At 41.6% G+C, this 24106-nt stretch overlaps 1 protein-coding gene and 1 non-coding gene across 3 annotated transcripts in view; both read left to right on the plus strand.

Moving 5' to 3' along the window:
* JAZF1 (JAZF zinc finger 1) overlaps positions 1 to 24106 on the plus strand; it is a 346524-nt gene that overhangs the window by 41608 nt on the left and 280810 nt on the right. The window lies entirely within an intron of this gene.
* On the plus strand, positions 20027 to 20133 carry LOC111551889. The gene has a single exon (XR_002734493.1). It is a non-coding gene; the product is annotated as a U6 spliceosomal RNA (small nuclear RNA).

Here is a 24106-nt window from a genome sequence, read left to right on the forward strand (position 1 = left end):
CTTAATAATTACTGTTGAAATAGTCACAGCAATGCTGAAGCTTCTCCATAATTTAATCTAACTTAATACTAACTGCCTCCTCCCTAGTGGCAATACATAAATTAATTAATAGTAGGTTGGATTTGAAGCTATGTCTTTATATTTAGGCCATTATTAACTTGTTCTCTGTGCCTGTCTTACCTGGCGGGGTCTGTTCATAGCTTCTGGCTCCTGCTTCCACTGTGACTTCTACCAGCATCAGGCTTTTGAAAATGTGTGCTTTTTAAATCTGTGTTTATTCCCTTCTGGTAATAAATACATAAGCCCTGCAGAGAGGTTATGCCTGCTTGTTTCATAGCAGGTGGTAGGTGTGGTTCTGGAACATGGATCTCTTTTCTTTAGTTTTTCTTGTGGGAGGCATTGAACAGAGGATAGTAGTTAAGACTAAGGGCTCTGAGTGAGATTACCTGGAATTGAATCCTGGCTCTGCCACTTAGTTACCTACTGTGTGATTTGGGGCAAGGCACTTAACCTGCCTGTCCCTCAGTCTCCCCATCAGGAAAATGGGTAATAATTAATTGTGTCTACCCATAGGATTGTCATGACAATTGAATGAATACACGGAAAGTTCTTGGAAGAGTGTCAGATACTTACTAAGTACCACTCATGTTGGTTCACATTAATAATGGAATCCCTTTGGGCTCTCAGTTGTCATATGGTCTCAAAGGATTGAAGTTGGCCATCTTGAGTTCCTGGCTGCACAGCAGACACCATTCATGTGGTGACTATCAAGAAACGGCATCTGTGGAGAGGGGGAGGCATCATTCAGAAACCACTGCCATCTATATCCCAGGGATACATAGTGGAATTATGCACACTTCATCCAAGAGACCACCCTGTGGAGGCAGAAAAGGACTTGCAAGGCCTCTTGAGACCTGTGATAAATGCTGTTAAGGAGACCCGGGTAGGGGACTGGCAAAGGGCATTCTGATTTGCTATGGATCGCTTGTTCCAAATAGATTCCTTCCTTGTTTTGGAATGCCGCAGGCTTGTGAAGGGTGACTGGCAGCAGGAGAGGGAGCTATCATCAAGAGAAGTTTGACCACAGGAAGATGCTGTTGCTGAGCAGTTGACTGGTCTCCGTGCCTCTGGTCCACCCCTGCCCCTTACTTTTCACAGCTGTGAGAGTGGTGTTCGAAGACACAGATTGAATCATGTTCCTTCTCTACCTAGACCCTTTGTGTGTTGCTCCTTCCTGCCCTCAGATGCTTACTGAGCCTCAGAGGCCAACAGCACCACAGTTCTCTGCAGGCTTTGGAGTGAGAGGTTCTGAGTCTCCGTCCCTACCCCACCATGTTAACTGTTGAGGAACTTCACACGAGTCACTGCTTTCCAGTGCCCCAGCTGCCTTGGTAAGATGCCTAGCTTATCGGGCTGTTGGGCAGGAAAGTACATTTGCACAGGGTCTGGCATGGCATAAGCATTCAGCATTGGCCGTTGCTATTTTCTGGCCCTGCAGCCTCATCACCTGTGAGCCTTCGGTGCGAGCACTCATCCATCCTGCGGCCTGCAGGCTCATGCACCCATCTCACTCTGTGAGCTCCTTCAGGACTTCTCCTTCAGGAAGCCTTCCTGTCTTCCTCACCATAGGCTGGGTCTAGACATACCCTTGTCCCTGAACAATTAGTACTTAGGTCAGAATTGGGTCTCTTCATGCAGTATTTTAATTCCTCCTCCTCCTGTCTCTCTCCCTAACTAGACCACAAACTGCGTAAGGATGAAGACTTATTCATCTCTGAAATTGTGGCGTGTGTTGAAATTGTGGGTATATAGTGGGTGCTCACTAAAAAATAGGTGGAATTGAGCTGTGTACTCATACCACACATTCAACTCAGTGCCGGAGGCAGCCCTGCACAGACCCACTTCCACCAAGGTGGTGTTTCTCTCTAGATTCTGAGCATGCTGCTGTTTCTAGACTCATCCTTATTGGGATGATGCAGCCCAGATCCCTATATGTGTCCAGGGATTTCTATCTTTTCCTTCTTGAGGGAGGTTGAATTTCCGTTTATGACATCACCAGGGCAGGAACTGGTTCAATATCAGAGATAAGGGTATTGGGTTAGAGTTAGAAAAACTGGTTTAGAATCTCAGGCCTACCACTCATTCTTAGCTGAACTACCTTAATCGAGTAACTTAAACTCTGTGTCTCAGCTTCTTTACCTGTAAAATAGGGAGAATAGAGTGTGAGGGTTATTAGAGATAACAAATACCCAACATTCAGCATGGTGCCTGACACAGTGAGCATTCAGTAATTACTCCCTGCTGCGATCATCCTAGTTGTTGTTGTTGTATTTTGGGCTTCCATAGCAGCGTTGTAGATTGGCAGTGCTATCCATACATTTTAGAAGAATGAAATTCTTTCCTGAAGTGAAACAGGGAGAATGGGAAAAGGTATTTGTACAGTTGCCAATCCCTGCAGCTTGCAGAGACTTCATTACACAGAGTTGCTTAAAATAAGAGAGCCAGTACAATAGCACAAGACTCTAATACAGGAAGAGGACCAGAGATGAATTGGTTGATAATCTCCATTTACCTAGTTACATAGATACAAAGAGAATTTTATGTTTATACCACCTACTTAGCCAGAATACCACCAGCTTGTTTATAAGAATTTTGTTCTTGGTGTTGCTATAAATGTCACTGCACCTCACCCTGAAATGAGTTTTAAAAGGTATTTTATAGTTCTTGCTCTTCGCTATTGATCATACTTAAAAAGTAATTGCCTCTTTTGAAGCTTTCTTTTGCCGTTGAAAACATCTCCGTGTTCTTTCAAAACAGTGTTTCAAAATGCCGTCCCCAGATGTCCATGTGTGGGGGGCGGTTATCAGATAAGATTTTGGCAGAAAGTCCTAAGTAAACTTATTTTGCTGTAAATCCAGTCCAGTTCTTATTAAAATAGCCAAAGAACATGTGGCTGTGAGCATGTGGCAGGGTGCTGTTTGTTCTTATAAGCAATTAACTGACATAAGAACAATTGTAAAACTCGTAACATGTAGCAACCCTTACATATGAAACGATATATTTAGTGCAACATGGTGAAAGCTCTGTCTCATATCTGCCTTTTAGTTAATGTTTGTGGTAGCAACACAGCCTGCTTGTTAGGTATCAAGCTAGTGGAGGAGAGAGGGCTCCTTAGTTTTGGGGAACACAAACTTTGGGAATAGAACTGTCCATGTTTAAATGTTCACATTTAATTTTCACTCAAACCTGTGTCTGTGTGTATACAGTGTAACCTGTGCATGTTTGTATTTCAAATAGTCTGTATTTTTCAGTTGTCATTTTAGGCTGCTACTATAAAAGGAAAAGATTGCTTCCCTACAATTACCCAGTTATCACTTAGGGAAATTGCTGTTGCAGGCAGGATAGGTCATAATTTGAGTCACTTTGAGTAGTAGTGCAAGTATAATTTGTGCATTCATATGGGATCTGTCGAGCACTTGTATATATAAAGCACAATCCTAGGCATTCGGGAGGAACAGGAATCAGACATGGATTCCACTCCTCAAGGAGCTTATAGTCCAAGCGAGAGAGTATTTGTGTACATAAAACCTTAATACAAAATAGAAGATTTTAAATGATAGTGTAAAACAGGATTGGACAGTATACTGTAGGAGTCACACACCTATATACACGTAGTTTTCAATTCTCCTTATATCATTTGGGTGTTAAAAAATATATATATCACTTAGACTGGGTTCTAATTGATGGCCTACAGGAACCAGGGTCTTGTATTTCTTCGGTAAAAGACAAATATTGGTAAATTTAAAACAATGATAGAGGCTGGGCACAGTGACTTGTACCTGTAATCCCAGCACTTCGGGAGGCTGAAGAGGGAGGATCGTTTGAAGCCAAGAATTCAAAACCAGCCTGGGCAAAAAAGTGAGATCCAGTCTCTATGAAAAGTTAAAAAAAAAAAAAAAAAAAAGCTAGGTATGCTGGTGTGCATACCTATAATCCCAGCTACTCGGGAGGCTGAGTTGGGAGGATCACTTGAGCCTTGGAGATGGAGGCTGCAGTGAGCTGTGTTTGTGCAACTGCACTCCAGCCTGGGTGACAGAGCAAGACCCTGTCTCTCTCAATCAGTCATCAAAGAAACAAAAATATGTGGAGACCCAACTTGGGCTATTAGAACTATAAATATTTAGTTGGAGATGATTATTGGCTATGCCTTTGAAACCATTCATAATAGAGAAATTCCCAAATTAAAAAAAGAAGTGTCCCTTATAGTTACTGAAATTCTTTTTTGAACTACCAACATGCAGAGTGCTCGGTACCCACCAGGCGCTGTTCAATGCACAGGGTTGACAGCTGCCATCAAGAGATGACATTCCTGCCTTCAGGAAATTTGGGTTGTAGTGTGGAAGACAGATGACACGTGAGTAAATAAATAAACAAGATAATGTTTCTTATAGGCCTAAGTGCTAAGAAGGAAGTAAGTATGTAATGAGACTGATAGAGACAAGTAGTTATGTATGAGTTTTGTGGAATGGCAGTGGGACAACATTGGTTAGGGTCAGGGAAGGCCCATCTGGAGAGGTGAAATTTATTGAGACCAGAGTGATGTGAAGGACTCTCTGGAAGAAGACTATTTCTCAAAGGAAGCAGCAAAGGCCTAAGGCAGGAGCAAGTTGACCTGTTAGAGGAACAGAAGGAAAATCCATATGGCTAGAACACTGAGTAAGGACCGTGGTGAGGTTGGTGGGGGAGCTGGTATCCTAGGAGGCCACGATATGGAATTATGACAGTGGACATGTTCCTAGGCTAGTGCACAGAAGACCATTTATCTCAAGTGGAAGCCCAGTTCTAGTTTTTTTTTCCTCTTTAGTGAGCCTAAGTTGAATTCTGGGGCCTGGAAGCAAGTTGCTGCTAGGGAAAGAAGGAAGAGGAGAAAAGAACATTTGTTTTATTTCCTGGATTCTCCTGGCAGATTTTGAAAAGTACAATTTATGTCATCATGTCTCTTCATCTAGAGCCCTTTATCTAAGCAGCTGATAGGCTTATGATTCTTGGATTTTCTTTCCCTGTTGTGGTACTCTTTCCTTGTCATATTCCTGTAGCACTCCATTTTCTGAATTTAATTTTACCTTTCTTCCTCTTTTAATCATTCTCAGTCAAAACTGTCATTCCTTCAAGGCAGCTGATGGTAGCTGGTAGTAGGAAAGTAAATCTGATTCACAGTGTGAATAATGGATGTGGTCTGGTCCACTTACCAAGTCATTTGCATTTTACAAAGGGTGTTTGTTAAGCCGAATGAATCTTCTGTTTTAGTGAACAAGATGGTAAAATAAAGATGAGTAATCTATGTCAGAGGTTTGGAGGGTGATCTTTTTGGGAAGGGGTGAGCCAGCCTTGTTTGCTTGCCAGAGGGGGTTTGCTTCTGTGCTTAAAGCACATCTGCTTTCATGGCTTCTTCCTTTCTTCCACACACAAATTCTCTTGAAAGTTCCATTTTTATCCATAAAATTATTTGTGTTGCTCCTGCAGCAGCAGCAGGGAGTTCCATAGTCAGGAGTACACAGTGTGAAGGCTCAGAGATGGGTAGGGCCGGGGGGCAGTGATGACAATGAATTTATCAATTGTTTGTAAGTTGAATATTTATACATTGAGAGCTAACTGTATTTTAGTATTTTGTTTGAAAAGTTTCACCTGCAGCTGGAGGATCTGAAAGATGTGATTATGTTTGACCTTTCTTCCATGTCTATGTTTAATTTCCACTCTATGTTTATGCATGTGGATGCAGGGTAATTCTGAATAATGGTAATGATGAAGGGTCATCATTACACAGAAGATCATTCTATGCTCCTAATTAAAATTATGACTGGAAATTGCTTCCTTATGTGTAGCTCCAATTGCCTTTGCAATAATTTCACTTTATAACTTCTATTTAATCCTCTCCTTACCACCCTTAAGAATCTTTCCATGTCCTTGAAGTTGACTCCTTTGAAATCTTTGCGGGCAGTCCTGGTTTCCTCTAAGCTATGGATATCCTGATACTTTGTTCCCACAAGTCTTTAAGCTTCTAAGTAAAACAGTCTTTGCTCCCTCTTCTCCCACTGCATTTTTAATGAGTTCTGGTTCTGGAACACGACTTGATTTCATGTTGTGGTCAATATGGTAAATTAGCTGAGCCTTGCTGATCCTCGTTCTCCCTAATGAATTCATTGCTGTCTTTCGGGCCAAGACCGCCATGTACTGCTTACCCTAATTAGTATTCTCTGATGGAAACCAAGTGACCAATAGTTCACATGTTTTCAAAATGAGCACTTACTGCATTCCATGTCATCAGCTATAGTAGGAAAATTACATGTAATGATATTCTCCATGGAATTCCAAGTAGGAAATGTTTTCCCCAAGAAGCATCTGATCATGGGGGTAGTAGGATCAAAGAGTATTTTTTTTCAAATCAATATTTTGTGTGGTCAGTCTTTGCCCTATATATTCCGGAGAGATTGTTTAGTACAATAAATCTGAAGATTTGTGTATTGCATTTTCCATTCCATTAAATTTCAAGAATCACTTCTAATAATACATTGAGTGAAGTGTTTTGTCAGTTTTCCCATAGCAGAAGAAACTTTTGAGAAAAAATGCCCATGGCAAAGTAACAGCCCAGTTTTCCAACCTAGAGCTTAGAAAAATTAGGCAGTATTTGAATATCTGAGAGTGGCAACAACACTCTATGCAAATTGCAGGATACTGCTCTGGGATAGGCCCTGAAAATTTGTGGTTGGTGTTGAGAAGTGCTTATTTTGGTCATTTGTTGGATAAATAAAAGAATGTTGTAAAGAGCTTAGTCCATATATTCAAAGATAAGGTTGTATCGACCATGGACCAAATGTCTGTTCATTTTGCAAAATGCTTACAGGAAAAAGAGATAATACCTATACTTTTAAGGATATTTTTAAAGATTCTAGTCATCTAATGCATATTGTGGTTTTATTTATGTAAGGAGAGAAGGCTCTGGTGAAGTAAAAAGTGTTTTGGAAAGGGATTGAGAATCTTCTGTTATTTCCCTAACATTGGGCAATAGGGAGAAAGTTTATTGTGTACAGTCAGGTATACTGATTAAGATTTTTTTTTTTTTTTGAAGTGATAGAGAACACTCATTTTAAGGGTCATCTGTCTTTGTGAATATACAAATCACTGACATGCAATTCAATCATATTGTACTGAGGGTTGCCAGTCTTACCGAAATGAATGAACAATCTTTTGTCAAGTACAATTTGGCATAGAAAATACTAAGGTAAGTTAGGGCATCTTAGAATTGTCTATGTGATTGAGTTAAAAGCTCCGGAATCTCTGATGTGAGGCCTGAGAATCCATTGTTTCTGAAAAACCTACCAGGTAGTGGTGATGATAAGCTCAGTTTGGGACCATGCCCGATAATTCTCAGAGAATTATTATTAACAAAGATTTTCCCAGAATATATAAGTTTTCATGATGGTAGTGAGGGATCCATGGGTCTGATTCAATTGTAAGCAGTCATCAGGCCAAATATTGAAAGATTAAATTAATACCTGTTCTTTGGCCTAACACACATGCATTTGGTATTCTATCCAATCCGTTGTGTTCAGGAAGTTGCGGAATACTGTGTATGGGCAATAGACTAAGGAATGGTGAGCAAGCACCCTTTCGAGAGAGAGAGAAATACCAGTTAGACTCCTGATCACATTGGAGTGTTTTATCCCATGTGGCCCTCAGAAAACCCTGAGTAAATTAGCACAGATGCTCTTTAGTAGCCTCCATGCTTTCCAGATGAGGAAACTGAAACACAGAGGTATTAAGTGACTTGCCTACATTCATGTGACTACTGTGTTGAAGCTTTTACAAGCTTTCTGATACCAAGCAGGCCTTGCAAGGGAGTGTGAATGTGGGTTGTTACATAAACTCACATTCTTTGTGTCTCATTTATAAACATGCAAGAATTTAGCTCTCAGTTTATGATGAGTGCATTCTGTGAAATATATTTATTTTTCAACCACTCCCTAGTTGAACAGAATTAGTTTATAGGCTCTCAGGGCAAGTTAAAAAAAAACTTTTGTTTGGGGGAGGGTCCTCGGTTTTTTTTTTTCCAGTAGAGTCTTTTGGCTCCCTTTGGATTTCATGAGAAAAACCTTCATCTAATACATTTCATTAAAGTGGATATTTGTTGTATGAATATATTGTAGGTGTATCCAGAGGCCTCCAGTAATGTGCATGCTTTCACTAAAATGAGCTAATGAGCTAGTAAAGGTTACTAATAAACTCTGCCTCAATACAAAATTACTTTAATAAAAACAGTTGGATTTTTAGCATACTTGTACAAGTGCCATAAATATGTGTATTTATGTGCTGGTTACATAGAATTTTAATTCCTTGATTTAAAAAAAAGAAACTTACCAATAGAGAGTTCATATTTAGGCATTCTTTCACTTTATATCTTAAATAATTGAGGAGTGGTGGAAAGATATTGACAGTGTTATTAAATGTGAAAAACACATAACACAGTAACTACATATACTCTGATCCCACTATTAAAAAAAATGTGTTTGGAAAGCGCCAGCACGTTATCTGGAAGAATGCAATGTACCAGCTTATCTCTGGATGGTGCGATTATGGATATTTTATACTTTCTCCCTTTTGTTTTTCTTTCTTTTCTTTTAAAATTTTTTACAATGAACATGTATAGCTTTTATAAAAAGAAAAAAATTACTTATTACAAACTTACTTTAATGAGAGACATACAGACTTTTTCTCAACTACTTTAGTAAACACCCAGGGGAAAAGGAAATTGTAGTTCTTTTGCTATAGTATTGCTTTGTTTCCCTAAGTTAAAAAGCCCTCTATCATTATAACATATTAATACCCCTTGAAAACTGGAGAAGTTACCATGCAGATAAGTTAAACACAAATCCCTGTATCAAAATCACCTGGGCAGATTCTTGGACCCCAAAAAGGCAGATTCTTGAGCCCCAGTTCACACCAAATGAATCAGAAATGTTTGGGGCCCAGAAATCTCCATTTTTATTAGGCATCACAAGTGATTCTGATGTGCAGTTACATTTGAGATTCATCCTTCTGCTTGTAGATTTCTTCATGTATAGCTATCTTATAATGGTTAAAACATCTTCTAGGCTCTGTTTTCATCTTCAGAGTTTTTAAGTAACCATACGCCTGCATAATATCCATTTTGTTGTCAGGAACACTGAGAGATTATATGATTCTCTCTAAAATATGAGAGGTAGAGGGAGTTTTGGGGGTATTCACAGAGGGTCTTCTTGTATGACTAAGACCCTCTGTCCACTGCTAGGGAGCTCCTGCTGTTTAGGATGGAGACCTGACAGCTGGCCATGAAGGGTCAAGGAAAAGAGTCTCACATAAAAATAGAGAGCTACTCTCAGAAGGCTACCCCAAACTTAAGTTTCCTAAAGAATAACTCACTTTTTTCTTTTTACTTCTCTCCCAGTCAGAACAATGGGTTATCTTAAGAAATCAGTAAATCAGCATCTTGTGTTCTGAGTGGTACATTCTTTTGAAGAAGTCATTATGTGAAAGAATTCACACCATGAATGTGTTTATTTTGAATGTGTGCCATCGTGCAGGAGGTACAGTGCAGCTATCCTTGGTTTCCTGTTGATTGAAATAATTTGCAGCAAGTCAGTGCTAAGTATAAACTCAGCAAATATAAAGTCAGTGCTAAGTATAAACTCAGCAAGACACACCTTCCTGCTGAATTGGCCTGGAATGGTAGTTCTCAAATATATTGTGCATCAGAAGCTCCTGGGGGGCTTATTAATGCACAGGTTACTGGGGGCACTGCCAGATTTCTATAAGTCTGGGGCCGGGCCTGTGAATATGCATTTATTTATTAATTTAATTTAATTTAATTTAATTTAATTTTTTGAGACGGACTCTGTCGCCCAGGCTAGAGTGCAGTGGCATGACCTTGGCTCACTGCAACCTCTGCCTCCTGGGTTCAAGCGATTCTTCTCCCTTAGCCTCCCAAGTAACTGGGACTACAGTTGCGTGCCACCACACCTGGCTAATTTTTATATTTTTAGTAGAGACAGGGTTTCACCATATTCGCCAGGCTGGTCTCAAACTCCTGACATTGTGATCCGCGCCCCTTGGCCTCCCAAAGTGCTGGGATTACAGGCATGAGGCACTGTTCCTGGTCGAATATGCATTTCTAGTAAGTTCTCAGGTGTTGCATCAGCTGCTGCTCTGGGGACCAGACTTTGGGAACCACTAGATCTAGAAGACACATCTCAGTAACCAGGACTATGATCACATGTACAACCTGATTCTTAACTCACAATTTAATATGGCCTTCTGGAACTCTGAGTAGATGCTACTAAGAGAGGATATCTCTTTTTTTGTAATCGAGTGGTAGGCCACTGCAATGGTTTGGCTGTGTCCCCACCCAAATCTCATCTTGAATTGTAGTTCCCATAATCCCCATGTGTCGTGGGAGGGGCCTGGTGGGAGGTGATTGAATCATGGGGGCACTTACGCGCTGTGCTGCTGTTCTCATGATAGTGAGCGAGTTCTCATGAAATCTGATGGTTTTACAAGGGCTTTTCTCCCTTTTGCTTAAGGCACTTCTCCTTGCTATCACCATGTGAAGAAGGATGTGTTTGTTTTCCCTTCTGCCATGATTGTAAGTTTTCTGAGGCCTCCCCAGCCATGCTGAACTGTGAATCAATTAAACCTCTTTCCTTTATAAACTACCCAGTCTTGGAGATGTCTTTATTAGCAGTGTGAGAATGGACTAATACAGCCACATTTTCTCTTTTTTCGACATTTATCTCTACTTTTCATGAAATAAAACTTTTTCACACTTTTTTCCTTTTAGACCTCCCTGGTGAAGTGAGGTGCCAGTGGTGTTTCTCTCTAAGGGTTAGCATGAATTAAGGCAAGTCCAGTGAAGGTTTGTTTTCCAGTCAGGCATCACAACTCCCCTTGCATACCTTGACATTGTCACCATTCCCAACGCAGGTCCATGCTAGGCCACTTGATAGTTTAGGTTCCATCCCACTTCCACAGCTTCCTCTGCCATCTGTGTCCCCACCCTGACTTGGGTTATACCTAAGGTTACACGTTTCTGTAAAGGGCATTCGCATTTAATAGTAACCCTTAAATACTTCAAAGACTGAAGGCATGACTTCTAAGTGAGATGCTTTGCAGGAAGGGTCTGCCCGTTTTCCCTTGCCCCAGTACTCTTAAGGTTAACCTTAGGATCCTTGGCCTAGTATGCAGCTGTCAGGAGACTATCAATTCTAATCAAAAGCAAGCTTCAGAACTTTGTGGAATATATGTCCTGTTGACCACTGCCTGGGATATCCCAGAGCCTTGATTGAGTGTCTGGAACAAACTGTTCATTGAGAGGCAGGGGCTTTGGCCAGAAAAGCCATTCCCCGTTTTCTAGAGGAGATCAGTTTAAGAATGTACTTTCCACTGGTATGGAATCTTTTTGGGGGTGGGGTGGGGCTGGAAAGGGACTGGGCCTTGACTTGGAAAGGAGATGACCTTTAGGGTTCCGTGGACTCACCCTCTCTTCTCGTCCTCTCTCCTCCCTTCTTCTTTTCACTCCTCCCCTCCCCTTCCTTTCCCTCTCCTCTCCCTCACATGGCAGGCTTTTGCTCCTGCACTGTACCCTGAGGTGGCTCTAGAGACAGCTGTGTCCCTGAAACACCGGAAGGTGGGGAATGGGGAGTGCAGTCTTGTTGGAAGATGGTTTAGGAACTTACCTCAAAGTTGTTGTTCTTGCATCATCACCGCTCCCCTTCCTGTTTTGTCACACTCAGAGCCTCTGGCCTCTGTGCTCTTCCAAGATCAATCCTGCCTCTGGGTGAGACTCGCTTCCCCCCACCTTGCTTGGCTTGCTCCTTTTCCTTTAGGTCTGTGCAGAAGGTATCCTCCCTCCAAAAGACCTTATCCAAAGTGGTCCCCCAGCCATGCCCATCCCCCTCTCCTAATTGAGCTACTTTTTTCTTCCTAGCTCTTATCACTACCTGAAATTATTGTTTCTAAGTTTATTTATGTATTTGTCTCTCCCCTGCACTAGGAGGGATGAGAGTAGGAACTTTTTCTAATTCACTTCTGTGTCTCCAGCTCCCTAAGATCATTGCCTGGCAAATAGTAACTGTGCAATAAATATTTGTTGCATGAGAGTGAAAGTGAGGCAAGCATATTGCTTTTGTCTGGAGTAGTGTGTTACTAGGGTAGCTTTGGGGGATGATGGAGATTATGAAGGCACTACATCCTTCCCACCCCTGACACCTTCCTGGTGCCTCCATTTACTAGAATATGCTACATTTGAACCATAGGATAAGGCCAGGGTATAGCTGAGGAAGGCTGCCTTATTTGGCAGTCTTGCAGGGAATTTGTTTGCTTGGCTCCCATTCCGGTGGAGTCACCCAAAGGTCTTGTTCCATCTGAAAACTACACTTGAGACCAACCTTGGTCTTTAGTTGGCAAGGCCCTTGCATCAGCTGATGGAATTCTAAGCTGAAAGCATCATCTGTCTCTATCATTTAGCACTGATGAGACACCAGTGCTTGAGAAATCACAAGGCCCAGCAATCTCATTTTTTAGTCATCTCTCATGCTGGCACTGAGTGAGGGTGGTGGTGAGGTGGGACAGGGAGGACAGGTACCGGAAAATGCCAGACAAGATGGGCAACCCTGGCAGCTTGCAGTCCTTCCAAGGGAATATCCTCAACTCTAGTGCTTTGAACACCAGAATGATGTTAATCAGGGGATTTTTTGTATCAGCATTGTCAACATTTACATTCACTTTACACATTGGATTTGCATCTGAAAAGACCAACTATAATCAACATTTAAGGGATAACACTCAAATTTGCATCTGATTGAATAGACATGTTAAGTAATTTTAGCCCCGTTGTTGCTAGGAAACCAATTAATAATGCTTCACATTTCATTAAAAACCGGGTTCTATCTTTGCTTTCATTTAACTTCACAATTCAGCTGCTTGTGCTGCACTTTTTCCCCCTCGGTAAATTGTGACACATAAATTATCGTTTTACTACATTTATTTCTGTGATTACAATTGTTAGTCATATCTGTCAATACAACTTCAAACTTTTTAAAAATGCTTTGGGGGGAAAACTGAATTTTAACTGTTAATCATTTTTTTCCCTTTATAGCTTATTGAGTCTTAAATAATATTTTTGTGAAGGCCTTCCAAATTGTGGGTTAACCAAAAAAAAAAAAAAAAAAAAGCAATCTTCCCTGTTCCATAATTGCACCTTCTCAGTGTGGTGACTAATAATTAGAATATTAGGCACTATTCAGAAAGTGACAGACAGCTGATTAAGCATTCAGCTGCATTTTATTTTTCTCTGCTTTCCATGGTTTGTAGGCTAGATCAGGTTCTGTCCTTTATGCAGTGCAATTAAAATTTTTATGACTTTATTTTACATAATAGACCCTGCTCTTATAAAGTACATTTTTTAGCTACCGTAATGCCTCTTTGAGCCAATCAACTGGGTAGTTGCATTTACACAGTAATGGCATTGTACAGTTCAGCATTTTGTAGTATTGATCTGGTCAAAATGCTCATTAAAAAGCAAAATCAGTTCCTATTCACATCTGTTCCACAGCATTTCAGTCACTTTATTTAAATGTGTCTGGTTTTTCAACTTAGTTAAAATGGTGATCTCCCCCCTTTTCTAAGGGCTAAGAAAAGCAAAATAGAATCTGCTGTCATATTTTATACTCTACTTTGGTCTTTTGCATCTGAAGGTAAAGTGCAAAGGACATGGACTTTGGAAGCACATAGCCCTGCAGTCAAGTTCTGGCTCAGCCCCCTCTGTGGCTTTGAGTCTCAGTGTCCTTATTTGTCAAATGAAGATGAAAGGACGGCACTGGAGAGAAGATGACACCCAGGATGGTGAAGAGTGGGGCAGGCAGCAGATACTTGGAACCTCTTCCTTCCCTTTCTCTCGAGAACCGCTTGGGCTGCCACAGCACACAGTATCACAGGCCAGTTGGCACCAAGGAGAGAAATGTATTTTTCTCACAGCTTTGGACACTGTAAGTCCAGCAGCAAGGTGCTGACAGGGTTGGTCTCCTCTGAGGCCTCTGCGTGGCTTGCAGATGGCCGCCGCCTGGCTGTGTCCTCACGGGGTCTTTTCTCTGTACGTGCGCACTCCTGGGGTCTGTGTGTCCTGCTGTCCTCTTATTAATCAGATTGGATTAGGGCCCACCTTAATGGCCTCATTTTAACTTAATTTCCTTTTTAAAGGCCGTCTCTCCAAACAGTTACTTTCCGAGGTACTGGGGGTTAAGACTTTAATATATGAATTTTGGAAGGACACAAGTCAACCCCAAACAGGGACTGACCAAGATGCTGCACGTGGCATGTTGTGGCGCCTGTTCACTCAGTTTTGTTCTTTCTCAGCAGTCAAAACAGCTGAAACATCAACAGAAGAGCCATGAAATGGGTTTTTTGGTTGTGACTTTTCTGGTTAGGTTAGAATTAATCAGAAACAGTAATATTACCCGCCACCTTGATTTTTGGTTAGTATTTCTACCTTTTTGGATCTGTTCTACAGCCGCTTTTTCCTGACCTTAGTAAGAGTCATCAATCCCAGGATTTTAAGACCCTTATTTCCACCTTCCATCATTGCTATAGATGTATGTACAAGGTGCAGGTGATAGGGATACATGTCCATTTCCATTTTTAAATGAATTCTGGGAAAGTTTGCCTGTTGACGTGTCTGACAGGGGCCAGGCTTTGTGGCCAGCACACAGTGGGCAATTAGAATATAATGACACAGACACTACAGAGAAGGTTATTCATTCATTCAACTAATCTTTCCTGAGTGCCTACTGTGTGCTACTGTGCTGGTCACTGGGGTTGCAATGATAGATAAAAATGGTCATGGTCCCTACTCTTACAGAGCTTGCAGTCTAGTGGGGAAATAGACTTTAATCAGGTCGTATCACGGTTCTACAGTACAGCTCTGATAAGTGCAGGAAAGGAAAGGCATGGGTTGCTGTGAGGGTGAATAATGTTGGAGGGTTAGGGAAGACTTTGCTGGTTGAATTGAGATCTGAAGAAGGTGAGTCTTACTTCGACGAAGGGGTGAGTGGTAGGGGTCGCGGTGCTGGGGGTGGTCGTGATTCGCAGTACAGGCAGGAACATTTCTCAAGAGCAAACTACGTATGCACAGGCTCTGAGACACGAAGCAACTTAACATGGAAGCAATGAAGAAAAGGGCAGTGTGGCTAGAGGAGAGGGTGAAGGTGGGGCATGCAGGGTGACGTAGCTGGAAAGTCTCCTGGAAAGGCTAGGGGAGTTGGAAAAAACTTCTCAGGGAGGTGACATCTTTGTCTTTAAGGATAAATAGAACTGATTGCTGCTGGTAGAGAAGAGGGAGAGGCATCTTTAAATAGGATATCAGCATCTTGGTGTGTTCAGGAAATAATGAGAAGTTCATTGTGGCTGAAATGTCACTTATGTGAAGGAACCCATCATTTAGTTAATGGAAGTTTATACTTCTTTGCGTTCTAGCTAACTAGAGGCTCACTAGATTTTCCAAATTGGGATGTATCTCCTTGTTACTATGGAGGGGCTCATTTCATAGAGAATGAATGCATGAACACATGAGTGCTGCATCCCTGCTTGAGTGGTGTTGGTTGGTGTTCTGGGATTGCCCTGTAGGTTAATATTTCGTCTGTTCAGGTCTCGTGGATTGATGGAAGGCAGGCTGCATTGACATCTCAGGCCCAGATGGTTCTTCAGTCTCTGTTTTCTCCTCCTCCACAGATCTGGGCCTGGAGAACCCCTTAAATCCTACTTGGTGCCCCAGCCTCACCCTGGTTGCTTGAACCAATTTCAGCTCAAGGCAGGAGGGGCCTGAAAAAGCTCCAGCCCTGTGGTCTGGGTCAGCAGTTACTGTTAGGCTGACCTGGGTCATGGTGGCTGGGTTCTGGAAAACAAGGTTCAGATGTTCACATAAGCTGAGCTACAGAGCATGTTCCAGACATGGTGGGAACCTGGATTGGGTGGAAGATGCCTGTCCTGTTTGCAGGGGAGGAACGGGAGGAAAAACTGAAACATGAGTTTGGGAGCACATTAGAGAAGACTCTCTGGCAGCTGTATCACTGATGGCAGGACTTTTATGTATTTGGTTTTGGCTCAGACATGAATTCTTATTTCTTTTCCCCAAGAAGCTAAAATCAGATAGAATACTTAAAATTGGAGCTTAGAATGTTATGTTTCTCTTGCTTTTAACAGTTCATTTAATTAAACAGAAATGAACAAGGCCACTTGTTGGCTGCTGCTAGGTAGAAAGTCTCTATACTTCAAAGATTTTCATAAATACAAGGAATATTTTTTGATCTTGAAAACTTTTCTTTCTGTGTGAACACTGGCACCAAACTATCCTCTAGGTATGATGGCAGCTTGGGAGAGAACTTTTGTCAGCTTCCAAGATTATGGGATTCAGCTAAACCAAAAGACTGGGACATTGAAGGGTGTCTCACTTGGTCAACATGGACATCATAATCTATGTCCAGTTAAGTGCTATCACTTTTTCTAGGCCCCACAGAGAAATGTACAAACATATGAGACATTCTTACCTACATTGTTGACATGTCTGCAACTACGTCTCTGTTAAATTTGACTTTCACTTTTAGGGGATTCAGGAAACATTATTGAGCACCAATTGTCATTTCAGTGAGCACAGGGGTGGGATGAAAATAGGAACACACATTTCCCCCTTGAGTGTCATACGAATAGTGGAGAGGAAATCACGTGGATACAGAAACAGAGCTCATGTTAAAAATCTTATAGCAGAATACACCATGCTGCATCTCACAGCTTTGTAGATGATTCCTGGATTCTACCAGCCTGTTTCAAATTGCATGTCTCATATGATGATTCTTACTTTGTGCTTGTAGATCCTTTTAATTGTAGTCCCATTCTAACTCTAGCTGAGGGTAGCAGCCACCTCCCTTAGAGAGCTCTCTGGCTTCCAGCAGGGGCAGCTCACTGGCTAGAGGGGAGGGTAAAGCATTGATATGGCAGAATAAGGGAACCTCTGGATTTTTTTTTTTTTCTTTTTTTTTGACAGAGTCTCCTTCTGTTGTGCAGTGGTACGATCTCAGCTCACTGCAATCTCTGCTTCCCGGATTCAAACAGTTCTTCAGCCTCAGCCTACCAGCTGAGATTACAGGCACATGCCACCATGCTTGGCTAATATTTGTATTTTTAGTGGAGACGGGGTTTATCCATGTTGGCCAGACTGGTCTTGAACTCCTGACCTCAAATGATCCTCCTGCCTTGGCCTCCCAAAGTGCTGGGATTACAGGTGTGAGCCACCATGCCCAGTGGAACCCCTGGATTTCAAGGCGGGGGTAATATCTGGGCCTAGGGTTTAGTTCTGGTAAGTATCTGGGCTTAGGGTTTAGTTTATTAGCATTGTCTAGGTCCCAAGCAAATGCAAGGAGTGGGGGATTGAAAAGAGAGCAGCAGGGCAGAGCTGAGCAAATCTCCCACTTGGGGTGGCTTCCCAGCTTAGTTAGGCCTCATCTGGGGAGGAGCTCCAAATAATTCATCTGACAGCGTGAGAGCCCCTGCATGAATTCCAGAGTTAAATGAAAATCCCAGCTACTTGGGAGGCTGAGGCAGGAGAATCACTTGAACCCAGGAGGTGGAGGTTTCAGTGAGCTGAGATCATGCCATTGCACTCCAACCTGGCAACGGAGCGAGACACTGTCTCAAAAGAAAAGAACTGTGTACGACTACTGGTTCAAACATCTTCCTTCCTCTACCCCTAGGGACAAAGGGAAGGATGCCTGGTAGACTTCCTTCATATTTTTATTCACTTCTTTTTAGCATTTGATATTACAGTTTAGCTTCTCTGTGTCTGAAGTTCCTCAAGCAATAATATCGGTTTGATGAACGGGGGTCAGAAGTTTCCTTTGGCTCTAGTGTTCAGTGATTATGACATTCTAGGGAGTGCAAAGAGGAGAATAAGCATCCAATCCTCTGAGACCTTTACTGTAATTAGGGAGTTTAAACCCCTGAAAAGCTTAAAAACAGAACAACCCCACCAAAGAAATGAAAACCATAAGTACTTTTAGAAGATAAGATCACTGTTCCAAGACAGAGAGGAATTGATGGCCCCTGATGTGGGCTTGGATGCCTACAGCAGTCTTCATGGAGGTTGGAGGGGTTAGATTGCATATTTTAGGATGGCAGGGTTAGAGGGAACAGAAAAGACTACATCTGTCTTGCTGACTGCTGGATCTAACACATGGTAGGGGCTTGTTAGGCATCATTGAATGTATCAGTACAGTAGAATATAACTGCTGATACAGGTACATGTATAGGTAATGTTTACAGTTATGTAGGGGACTAGTGGGGTAAGGCGCAGGAGAAAACCGGTTAAGACAAGGTTAAGCAAGAGTTTTTATCAGTTCATTGATATGTCCCAAATGCCCAGAATAGCATGTGGCACATAGTGGGTATTCAGTAAATATCTGTTGAGTGAATGAAATGATTAATGGCATAATTTGGGGCTGTCATGTAAGTAGAAGGGGGAAGCACGGAAGGTTTCTGAGAAAGTACCATTTAGGAAGGGTCCATGGCAGCCACGTGGAGAGCCGATTGTAAATGGAGGAATGAAGAAGCAAATTAAGAGATCGTGAAGTGGGCACAGGGTTGTAAGGAGGGTCTGAAATAGATGAGTGGCACTGGAAACAAAAAGGACGGGCAGGATGGAGACATCACAAAAACAGACTTGCTGAGTGGTTATTGTAGCTGTCAAAGGAAAGTTGAGTCAGAAGATGCCTGCGGTCTGAGGTGCTCTAGAGTCTGGGTAGGTTGGAAAATGATCATATGATTGACATAGATAAAGGAAACAAAGTAGGGTTTTGTTGGAGGGGAGGGGCAGTGGGTATTAATGGTTAGTTTTAGATACTTAGGTATATAGAAGGGCAAATCATCTCACTTGCAAGCCGGAAAAAGATTGAAATTCAGGAGCATCCTCTCAGGGCTGGAGATCAGGTTTCTGAGTGATGGTCTGCAGGTTGCCATGGGAAGCAGAAACTTCTTGAGGATGGGAGTGGACAGGGAGACTGGGGGCTGCCTGGGGAGCAGCATGGCCACAGCCTCTTGGTTCACAGGGCCGTTGGCTTCCAGTTCAACTGTTTCTTTTAATAGCACAGAGGTGTTAGGAGCCATACTTTGTTCATGTCTAGGGAGCTTTCATTCCCAGGGATTCTCCCTGCCCTTTTCCCCAGCATTGCCTTTATTTCTTATGTAGGGGCATTTTGTCATCATAGCTATTTATCTGGTAAGATCATCTGCTGTGTGAAAGTTTTATAATTTGTGTCTAATAAATGAGCATCCCCTGTAGGAACAGATCCCCCTGCTGTTTTTGAAGGATATGCTGCTCATGACTGTGTGTGTGTGTGTGTGTGTGTGTAAAACTCTTTTAGAAATGGATCTCTAACAACTAATCTTACAACCTCAAATGACAGGGTAATGTGTACATTATGGATTGAATAAAAACTTGAAGAATGTTAATATGGAAAATTAGAATTAGTAATGAAATACAATGTCTTTTGCCATAGAATACTGTAGCTTTCACATTTTTACTTTAAAAATTCCAGTTTACAAGAAACTTTCAAATAGAAATAATTGGGAATGTTAGATCCTTATTTTAAAAAAATTCCCCCTTTATTTTTTTTGAGACAGAGTCTCACTTTGTTGCCCTGGCGCAATGTTGGCCCACTGCAACCTCTGCCTCCCGGGTTCAAGCGATTCTCCTGCCTCAGCCTCCTGAGTGGCTGGGACTACAGGCGCCCACCACCATGCCCGGCTAATTTTTGTATTTTTAGTAGAGGAGGGGTTTCACCATATTGGCCAGGCTGGTCTCAAACTCTTGACCTTGTTATCCGCCTGCCTCGGTCTCCCAAAGTGCTGGCATTACAGGTGTGAGCCACTGCGCCCGGCCAAAAATATTCTTTTTGTGCTCTGCTTGGCAGCACATATTCAAAAATAGGAAAGATACAGAGAAGATTAGCATGGCCCTTATGCAAGGATGACACACACGTTTATGAAGCATTTTATATTTTTATCCTTATGAAACACTCAAAGAAATGTCATTTACTACTTTTCCAGCTGGGGTAGACCAGACATTTTCAGATTTGCCTGTTTTCCATGTCCTATTTTTGTTATAATTTTTTTTTAATACTGCACTGGTGTTCATATAAAATAAACTTGAGTAAATCAGAATTCTGTGAGTTTTGTCAGACTTTAATTGTGTTGTATTGCTTGCTTTTTACACAAATTAATTGTGAAAAATAATTTAGCGACCTCCCAGTTGTAAACTTCTAAATGGCAGTTTGTGTCTGTATATCTCTTCAAGTCAAGCATCTGCTCAAAAGATATTGTTGATGATGTGATGAATGCACTTTCATGAAACTTGGCAGTTCCCATAAATAATTGAATAACATAGGTTGTATTTACCTCTGTAGTGTCTAGACTAGAGAATTAGAACCATGAGTTTATAAAAATCTAGGTTGCTGTCTACACACAAATAGAATAGTATTTAAAATTGTGTTTTCCATGGGATAATGATGAGATTTTTACTGGACCAAGTGGGTAGATCTCTGGAGAAAGGTGAGGTTGGTTCTATATCTCATACCATTCAGATAAACTCCAACTTGATCAATTAATTTTATATGATGACCAGCATCATATTCAATAGAGTTATGACAAAGAAAGAAAGGAAGGAGAAATCAGAAAGGCAATTCAGCAGATGTCTAGTCTACCGCAGTTGGAAAAAAGTGAAAAATGATATTTTTAAGAAGGATTTCAATATACAAATATATATTGTATCTGCATGAAATGCTGAGAAACTAGAAGACATTCCTTTATAACCTTTAAGTAAGAAGGACTTTTTAACCATGACTCATAATCCAGCAGCCATTAAAAAAAAAATTGATAAATTTGATTAAATTCAAATAAAGCATTTTTATCTGATTAAAAAAATGCCGTAATAAGAAAATGACTTTCTTATTCATTGAAGGCCAAGGTGGGTGGGTCATCTGAGGTCAGGAGTTCGAGACCAGTCTGGACAACATGGTGAAATCCTGTCTCTACTAAAAATACAAAAATTAGCTGGGCTTGGTGGTGCATGCCTGTAATCCCAGCTACTTGGGAGGCTGAGGCAGGAGAATCACTTGAACCTGGGAGGCGGAGGTTGCAGTGAGCTGAGATCATGCCACTGCATTCCAGCTTGGGCAACAGAGCGAGACTCTGTCTCAAAAGAAAAAAGAAAATGAATTGGAATACCAATAGCCTAGGCAAAGGATATGAACAGATTATCCTCAGAATAAAAAATACATTGTCTTGGCCGGGTGCGGTGGCTCACGCCTGTAATCCCAGCACTTTGGAAGGCTGAGGCAGGTGGATCACGAGGTCAGGAGTTCGAGTTCTAGACCAGCCTGGCCCACGTGGTGAAACCCTGTGTCTACTAAAGATACAAAAGGTTAGCCGGGCGTTGTGGCACGTGCCTGTAATCCCAGCTACTCGGGAGGCTGAGGCAAGAGAATTGCTTGAAACGGGGAGGTGGAAGTTGCAGTGAGCCAAGATCGCACTGGGCGACAGGGCGAGACTCTGTCTCAAAAAAAAAAAAAAACAACACACACACACAAAAAAAAGAGAAAGAAATACATTGTTTTCAAACCTACCAAAAGATCTTCAGCCTTATACACAATAAGAGAATCACAAACTTAAACTGCTGAAGTAGCACTTTTAACTTTATCAGATTGGCAAAAATTTTACAGTGTGACACTTGGACATTGTTGACCAGTTGTGGAAACATCAGCACTGTACTTCTGAGAGGACGGAATGGCATAACCCTCATGAAGGCCAGTTCGACCAGTTTTCATCTATCAAGATTACAAATACAGTTACCCTTTGACCCAGCAGTCTGGCTTTGGCAATTTCTCCTGCAGATACATCTGAATACGTATGCAGTGACCTATGGAGTAGGTGTCTCATTAGACCATTGTTTATGATAGAAAAGACTGGAAGCAATTCAAGTATCCACTGGTGAAAGACTGGTTAAATAAACTATGATCCACCTTTACAATGGAATATTGTGCAGCATTTTAAAGAGAGCATGGAAATTCTTCATACGTTGATATGGAAAGACCTCCAAGATATGTTATTAAATGGAAAAAAAAAAGTATAGAACCATATATAGTACACTCCCTTTGATGTAGAAAGGAGACAAAATATGAGTCTATAGTCATATCTGCTTGAATCCACATGAAGAGACATTGAAAGGATAAGCAAACAAAAGGAGCTCAATAAAAGTGGTTACTTTGAGTGGGTGGGTGCGGGATAACATGGATAAGGATGTGGTGAGCAGGAAGAGGCAGGGGGCAATATTATTCTTTGTGTACTCTGTTGTATTATTTTTATATTTGAAGCCTGTAAAGTATTACCTATTCAAAACAAAAAATAAGTTACATGTCTCCAAAGTTGTATTTCAGTGCCAGTTCAACATATGCCCAAGGGCCAGAAATACCTTTCCAGAGCTTTATCATTTCTTGTTAGTACTGTTGATTACAGCCTCCTAAGGGGTCTTATATTAGCTGTAGTGGTTTATCTACAGCTGTGCTGTCTGTCATGGTAGTCACTGGCCACATCTGGCTTTTGAGCACTTGAAATGTGGCAAGTCTAAATTGAGATGTGCTGTACTGTGCCTGATTTAGAAGACTTAGTATGAAAAAAAATAATGTAAGCTATCTCATTTATAATTTTAAAACTCTTGATTACATGTTGAAAGATAGTAGTTTGGGTTTGAGGGGTTAAAGCGTATTATTAAATTAATTTCACTTGTCTTTTCTTACCTTAAATGTGGCTACTAGGAAATTTAAAATTACATATGTGGCTTGGCCCTGTGGTTGGCATTTTACTTCTCTTGTGCAGCCCTGATGTAGCCTCCTATCCACAGTCAGCTTGTCTGCCAGAATTACTTAAAAACAACAACAAAACCTACATGTGTCATTTCACTACTTTAAAACCTCTTGCCTCCTACATGCCTACAGAGACCCTTTGTAAATAGTCTCTGAGATCCTTCCTTTACCCCATTCCCCCTTCCCTGCACTTGCAAACGCGGCTTCTCTTTACTCCCTGGACTGCAGGCCTCTTGATAAATTTGAGTCTCTGAACACACTGTTTTTTCTGTTTGGAATGTTATTTCGCTTCCATTTTGTTGTCCAGAAAATTCCTACTCATCTATACGCCCTGTTCATGTGGCCCCTTCTTTGATGAGGCATCCCTAGTTCCCCTGTCCCATTTTCTTATAGCATCTAGTAGACCTCTATGTTCTCACACTCATCCTCAGTACCATGGTTGTCCCCTGAAAGGTATTGTCTCCCTCACCAGACTGAGAGCACCTCAAGGGCAGAACCCATGTCATGTTCCTTTTTGTATTTCCAGACCTGAAACTGCCAGTAAATAAACCCTAAAAGTAAAACAAAACAAAACAAAAACAAAAACAAAAACAAAACCCTAAAAAGAAGTTGGTTGTGTTTGGTTGAGAGTACACCGTGCCCGGTTTGCCTTGATGATGCTTCTATTTGTCTAATCTATATATTGAGGAAAGCAGGCTTCAACCTATCAGCCTTCCTTGGTTAAGAATAGGCCTCTTTGGAGTGTTCTAGCTTTGAACAGGCCAGCCTCCCTGCAAGCAGAAGATCACAAACTGCGGAGATGTCAGTAGCACCAAACCTACAGTGAGTTGTACTTTTCAGGGCTGTGTTCAGACTGGAAGATGGGAATTATCTGTGTTCTGTTCAGAGAGCAGAATTCTCCAGGCTGGCCAGGTGCCTGCATTTGCAGAAGGTAAAGGTAGCAGGTGGTTGCCAGAAGGTGAAAGCATCAGTGGAACATGGCCAGCTCCAAGGAGGCGGCGAGCTGGAATAATGAAGTTCTCCACAGTCTGGTCTGTGGGATCTTACTTCGGTTACCACCTCTGTGGAAAGTTATTCTTGCTTGTTAATATTCCCATTGTTCTTCTCTTCTGTTGCGT

Source organism: Piliocolobus tephrosceles, chromosome 8, assembly GCF_002776525.5.
Source record: "Piliocolobus tephrosceles isolate RC106 chromosome 8, ASM277652v3, whole genome shotgun sequence".
Lineage (NCBI taxonomy): Eukaryota > Metazoa > Chordata > Mammalia > Primates > Cercopithecidae > Piliocolobus > Piliocolobus tephrosceles.